The sequence below is a fragment of the Pan paniscus genome, chromosome 15, assembly GCF_029289425.2.
Source record: "Pan paniscus chromosome 15, NHGRI_mPanPan1-v2.0_pri, whole genome shotgun sequence".
Classification (NCBI taxonomy): Eukaryota; Metazoa; Chordata; class Mammalia; order Primates; family Hominidae; genus Pan; species Pan paniscus.
In genome coordinates this window covers 75,929,622-75,936,764 of record NC_073264.2, presented here as the reverse complement: position 1 = coordinate 75,936,764, position 7,143 = coordinate 75,929,622, and positions in this window count along the sequence as shown.

The following is a 7,143-nucleotide window of genomic DNA, read 5'->3' as shown; positions in this document are numbered from 1 at the left end:
AATCAACATTTCCCCCTGCTGCTGGCCCAGCACAATTGTGACCCACTCTTGAGTATATAGGCAAGGCATGTACAAAGCTGAGTAACTGCATCTGTCTTCTAAGCTAGTCAGGATCAAGTCTTTGTAAGCACTGCCAAAGGTACGCCGGGTGGGGTGGGGTGGGGGTAATACACAGCTCGGGCTTTGTAGTCCTGATAAGGGGTGTCTGTGAGTTCATTAGCTTCTTTCCTGTCTATATAAAACAAGTTTCATATTCGGCTACTCAACTTCCATAATTTTTCTGGTGGGGTGCTGCTGGAGCAGATGAGATAAAATCCCTAAACTATTACTAGAACTATCAGCATAAAAAGTAAGAAAGATGAATTTTCCTTTGAATTTTCTCTTCAAACAGCTGAAAGGAAAAACAAAACAGACTTAGCCCAAACCCATCTTTACAGGCTAAAGGTTAAGGGCCCTCCAGTACATCCAATTGCACTCAGAAGATCTTTGCCCTATTTTCACAAAAATGAAGGAATCTACCAAACCTAAGTTTTAAACATAGGCAAGCATGGAGTGCTCTGAGCAAGGGCAATCAGTTTTCTGTGTCTGGACATAGTAGAAGAACCCTCTATCCAGAGTGACATTACATACCTAAGTTAGACATACAGGGGAAACAAGTTCACATGACTGTCCAATAGAGAGCAGCCCTTCTTCTGTCCCAAACCTGAAATTCATTAGTGTGTGTTTAAAGACTGAGCCAAGTCACCTCCAGGGCAGTGAACCTTGTCTCAGGGACCAATGAGATGAAATGTACAAGCTCAAATTGAAAACATTTGTGTACTGCAGTCTTTCCAGGAAGTGTTCTCTAACCACTGAGCTAAACACAGAAGAATGTATAAATATATATGCTCTGCCAACAGAAGAATTCTATTTGATTATAATTTTCTGTTTCTACCAAGTGCGTATCCCTCTCTGTTGGAAACACATGGAGTGTAAGCTGAGTGGGTTATTATTTTAGCAATCATACTTTGCCAAATATCTGGTCATTTTTTCCACTAAGGTATATGAGGGCACTATTCTTTTATTTTTTTGAGACAGGGTCTCACTCTCACTCAGGCTGGAGCACAGTGCCACGATCACAGTAGCCTTGATCTCCCAGGTTCAAGTGATACTCCCACCTCTGCCTCTCGAGTAGCTAGGACTACAGGCACATGTCACCATGCCCAGCTAAGTTTTTAAAATTTTTCTGTAGCAATGGGGGTCTCACTATGTTGCCCAGGCTGGTCTCGAACTGCTGGGCTCAAGCAATTCTCCCACCTCAGCCTCCCAAAGTGCTAGAATTATAGGCATGAGTCACTGTGCCCGGCCTTGGGTGCTACTCTCTCCTAGATTAGACATGTTCAAATACTGCATAATTGTCTTAATTTTTCAATGGTGGACTATAGGGTCTGCACTGTGGTTTATGATGATGGCACTACTGAGGAGTTAATGCCCAATTATCAATTAAAAGCAGGCAGTTGATTGGTATCCCATGGAGGAAAATGTTCATTAGGAACCTTTATTTCAAACACCGTTTCATATAGTATACAAAACCCAAACCAGACTCAAACGGTGAGAGGCTGAAGGCATCTCCTGGACATGTAAGGGGTACCTAAACAATTTATTTTCCATCAGAGAATGAGCAAAGTATAAACAGCAAACAGCACAGCACTCTTTAATAAAGCTCTACACCCAGCCCTCTTACGTAGGTCCACTTTTAAAATGTTGTCTTTGCTTTCAATGACAAAACATAGAGAATCCTCAGAAAAAAAAAATTTTTAATTGCACTTCCCTAACCTAATTTTACAAGTGTCTTTTGAAAATATATCTTTGGCTGGGCACGATAGCTCATGCCTGTAATCCCAGCACCTTGGAAGGCTGAGGTGGGAGGATCGCTTGAGCCCAGGGGTTTGAGACCAGCCTGGGCAATGTGGTGAGGCCCCGTCTCTACCAAAAAAGAAAGTACAAAAATTAGCCAGCGTAATGGCGTGTGCCTGTAGTCCCAGGTACTTGGGAGGCTAAGGTGAGGATCATTTGAGCCCAGGAGGCTGAGGCTGCAGTGAGCCGGCAATCATGCTACTGCACAGCCCTGGGCGATAGAGTGAGACCTTGTCTAAAAAAAAAAAAAAAAAAAGAAAGAAAGAAAGAAAGAAAGAAAAAGATAAAAATTATTTATTTTAAAAGTCCTAAAGGCCGGACGCGGTGGCTCACGCCTGTAATCCCAGAACTTTGGGAGGCCGAGGCGGGCAGATCACCTGACGTTGGGAGTTCGAGACCAGCCTAAGCAACATGGAGAAACCCCATCTCTACTAAAAATACAAAATTAGCCGGGCATGGTGGCACATGCCTGTAAATCCCAGCTACTTGGGATGCTGAGACAGGAGAATCACCTAAGCCCAGGAGGCGGAGGTTGTGGTGAGCTGAGATCGCGCCATTGCACTCCAGCCTGGGCAACAAGAGTGAAACTCCGTCTCAAAAAAAGAAAAAAGTCCTTACAAAATTAGCCAAAATTTTGGTAACCAGTTTTCTGAAGTCCTATATAGTCCAGATTTTCATAATAATTGATTCTAGTCCCTTTGATTTACAGTTTTGATCCTCTGCTCTGTAAAGCAGATCACAGTTTGATAATACATACAATCAAAACAAAACAGAAATTTTAAAAATCCTTTGATGTTTTTACACAAACTGTTAAGTATTGCACAGATTTCACATAAAGCAAGATCATCAGACAAGATAATGAAACAGTGATGGGCACGAAAGAGATACTGAATACTTTAGCTAGAACAATATAGCTCTATCAGGCTGAGGATTATATACATTTGAATTTGAGTTCTGTACAAGTCTTAACCGCTTCAGGGATTGAACCTTTGGGGTGGATAGAAATGAACTTGTGACAATATGGCAAATATAATGCTTTTCATGAAAGTATTGTATAAAATATTCTTGGTCAGATTTACCACAAATATACACACCTACACCTGTAAAGTACGAGTTCAGATGATCCACTTTAGAGTATTAATAATGCATGCTGTACCTTTGAGGTAGGTCATGGTATCTACATTTACAAAGAGTTACTAAGCACTCACCTGTGGAAGAAGATGATTCATGAAAAGAGTATTTTTCAGGATTAGACAATTCCTACACAAAGAAAAAGCTTTTTTTTTTGAGATGGAGTCTCGCTCTGTCACCCAGGCTAGAGTGCAGTGATGTGATCTTGGCTCACTGCAGCCTCTACCTTCTGGGTTCAAGTGATTCTTGTGCCTCAGTCTCCCAAGTAGCTGGGATTATAGGTGCACACCACCATGCCCAGCTAATATTTGTATTTTTAGTAGAGACGGGGTCTCGCCATGTTGGCCAGGCTGGTCTTGAACTCCTGACCTCAGGTGATCCTCCTGCCTTGGCCTCCAAAAGTGCCAGGATTACAGGAATGAGCCACCACACCCGGCCCTCTTTTCAATAACCTAAGTACTATATATAACCAAGTGCCTCAGAGTTGAATGCTCAGTCCTATTTAAAAAAAAAAAAAAAAAAAGCAAAACAGATGCTAGCCTCCAGAGGAAGGGAGTGTCTGATGAAATGTTGAAGGCAGGTGAACAATGAACACAGTAAAGAACAACCCAAACCGTCGCCAGTTTTACATGTCCATCTGCTCACTAGGGGTCTGCTTTTCTTTCACCAATAATTCTTCAGGGTGATTTCATTTCTCATGATCTCACCCCTTCATGCTCAGAAACTCTTGTTTTGCCATTTCCAATTCTCCAGTCACACCTCAAACAAATGTCAATTCCTTTTCTTCCCTTAGGAAAACCTTTCTCTTTCCCCTATTTACTGATTTCTGTGGCTGTGACTTCCATGCCCTCAGTTACTGCTTCTGGACTGGAGCTTCAGCTGTCGGCAAGAATGTTGTTCCTCCCTTTACCCTTTCCCCACTTTATCCTCAGGTATCTGACCTGACAATGCTTCACCCACCCTATTTGCTTTCCACCTCACCTAATACCTTTCCCAAGTCGAGTAGTTTGTTAGGTGCATGGGCTTTGGGGTGTGTTTTCATCCGGGCTCAACCACCTATCAGCTACAGATCTCTCTAAATTACTTACTCTTCTTGGCCTCAGCTTGGCCATCTGTAAAACAGAGATAATAATATAGCACCTACCTCATAATATTGTTCTAAGGTTCAGGTAAAACCATACATGTGAAATGCTCAACACACTTCTAGAGCATAGTATGTGCTCAGTAAATGTTAGCTGTATTACTGCTCAGCAGTCATAAATTGTTAGCAAAGTCATGAATTTGTACTGCTTCACAGTGAAAAAGAATTCTTAGCTTAAGAACATCACTGACATGTAACACGGACGCAACGATAAAACTTAGCTTTAAACTATGTTAATATAGTTTGGGAAGAAAACCCAGCTAAAAACCTTTGTGTTATAAAGTTTACATGCATTTCGTCATTTACTTTTTAAATACAACCCCATGTTGACATGTTTACTTGACAAATGGCATTACGACTATTGCTGTTTCTTGGTTGGTTGCTCAGACGCTGACCTGCTTTTTCCTTAAACAGGGGGATACACTGCATTTTTTTTATTTTTATTTATTTATTTATTTTTGAGACAGAGTCTTGCTCTGTGGCCCAGGCTGGAGTGCAGTGGTGCAATCTTGGCTCACTGCAAGCTCCGCCTCCCAGGTTCAAGTGATCCTCCTGCCTCAGTCTCCTGAGTAGCTGGGACTATAGGCGCATGCCACCACACCTGGCTAATTTTTGTATTTTTAGTAGAGACGGGTTTCACCATATTGGTCAGGCTGCTGGTGAACTCCTGACCTTGTGATCCACCCACCTCTGCCTCCCAAAGTGCTGGGATTACAAGAGTTGAGCCACTGCACCTGGCCTACACTGCATTTTTGACATCCTCTTAATTAAAAGCTCAGTGACTAATGTGGTATTTCTAAAATTATGCAACTTGCCATCTCTAACCACTGCTTTTTGGGGCTGTATCTATGTTCATTGAGTAGACTAGTTTTGGCTTGAATATTTTCTTAACTTCTGTACAGTTATTCAAAACATCTCTGTAGTTGTTCCACTTGTTAAAAGGGGCTGGTTCATTGCCTTCTTGACTGGGTCAGGGGTGGGGAGGGAAACATAACTGGAATCCTGGTTTTCCCCCCTCTTAACAGTTAAATCTATATTCAGGATTATTTTTTCATAAAGATTAGTTGTTGTTGTTGTTTTTTTTTTTTTGCATACAGGGTCTTGCTCTGTCACCCAGGCTGGAGTGCAGTGGCAAAATCTTGGGTCACTGAAACCGCCACCTCCTAAGCTCAAGGGATCCTCCCACCTCAACCTCCCAAGTAGCTGAGACTACAGGCATGCACCACCATGCCTGGCTATTTTTTGTAGAGATGGGGTCTCACCATGTTGCCCAGTTTGGTGTGGAACTCCTGGGCTCAAGAGATCCGCCCACCTCAGCCTCCTAGCACTGGGATTACAGGCGTGAGGCACCACACCCAACCTACTTTTTTTGATTGAAAGTAATCCAGCCTCCTTTCTGGTTCTTTTCATTTACAGTCACTAATGTTGATTATCTTCTCCTCTGCTCTTCCGTGAGTGTGGGTTGGTGATTATCAGAATATTTAAGGCTCTAAATGTCTTCTGGCTAGTCTGTTTCTACATTGTCTTTTTCAAATCAAGCTTTATGAGACAATGGGATTGTCAACATGAAGTTTTGCTGACTTCTTACTGTATTAAATTTCTAACAAACAAACACAATTACATCAGACAGAATGCATTTTTGATATATACCCCAAAGCTGCTTTTGCTCAAGATTCCTATCTTGGTGTTTAGACACTTCTTTTCACACATCCCATTACTTCATCAGAGCTGAGCTTGCTGACTCTGAACCAATCAGAACAAACTCCAGAAACTCTTATTTCCTATAGAATTCTTGCCAAAAATGGTGCCCCAAAAAAGAATTTCTAAGGTAGACAGGGGGATGTGGGTACAAGAACAGAATACAAACTGTTTTGTTGATTGTAATTTATCAGCAAGTCCTGGGAACAGAAAGTTTAATAACAATGGACTTTCCTAAACACCTTAATTTTGACATACTGGTTGCAAAAATAATTTTTAAATTATCCTATCCATGAGGATTTATCCTTATGCCATGTGAACGGTAGACATGATTATGTATCCTTATGCTCTGGAGACAGTAATCACCTAAAAAATGTGAGTGAGGCAGGGTTTGACAGGTTGACTTAATGCTTAGAATATGCTATTTAAAGTGACTGTTACTATTTCTTTATTATAAAGCCATGCCTATTCAATTCAAATACATCAGGGCATTTCTCTGGGAGGCCAATAGTCTTCTTACTGTTTTAGGACTAAAAATATACAATGACTGTTTACTGAGCAGGTCTCAAATGTTCTAAAGTTTGGCAGAAAAAGAACTTCCTAGCATTCAATTTGTCCAAAAATTAAGATCAGCAACAGATTCTTATGCTCTGGGGCATATACTTCTCATTTTACTCCCTTCAAATAAAGCAAGTGACCATGCTTGAACTACTCAAAAGCATAGTTACTGAGAAAAGCACCAATATTGATGATCTCATGAAAAAAAAAACTAAAAAGCCACTTTATGTTGCAAAAGCTATGCTACTTACCCCCTCAAAGCAGCAGTCCCCAACAATATAAAGTCCTGAATTTAAGTCATGATGGGACTACAAGCAAAGTGACTCATTCTATACTTATTCTCTTAACAGTTCTTCACATTCCCACATGGAGTTCTGAATCTTGATTATGGTGGCGGTGATTACATGAAGCTACATGAGATAAAATTGCACAGAACCAAACACACACAAATACATGAAGCTACATTAGATAAAACTGCACAGAACCAAACACACACATACACATGAGTGCTTGTAAAACTGGTAAAATCTGAATAAGCTCTGTGGAGTGTATCAACATTAACTTCTTGGCTTTTAAAAGTTTTGACACACACTTCTCATTGTATAAGATGTTACCATTGGGGATGGCTGGTTGAAGAATACACCAGGACTTCTCTGTACATTTTTTTCTACAACTTCCTATGAATCTGTAACTATTTCAAAATAAAAATTTAAAAAACA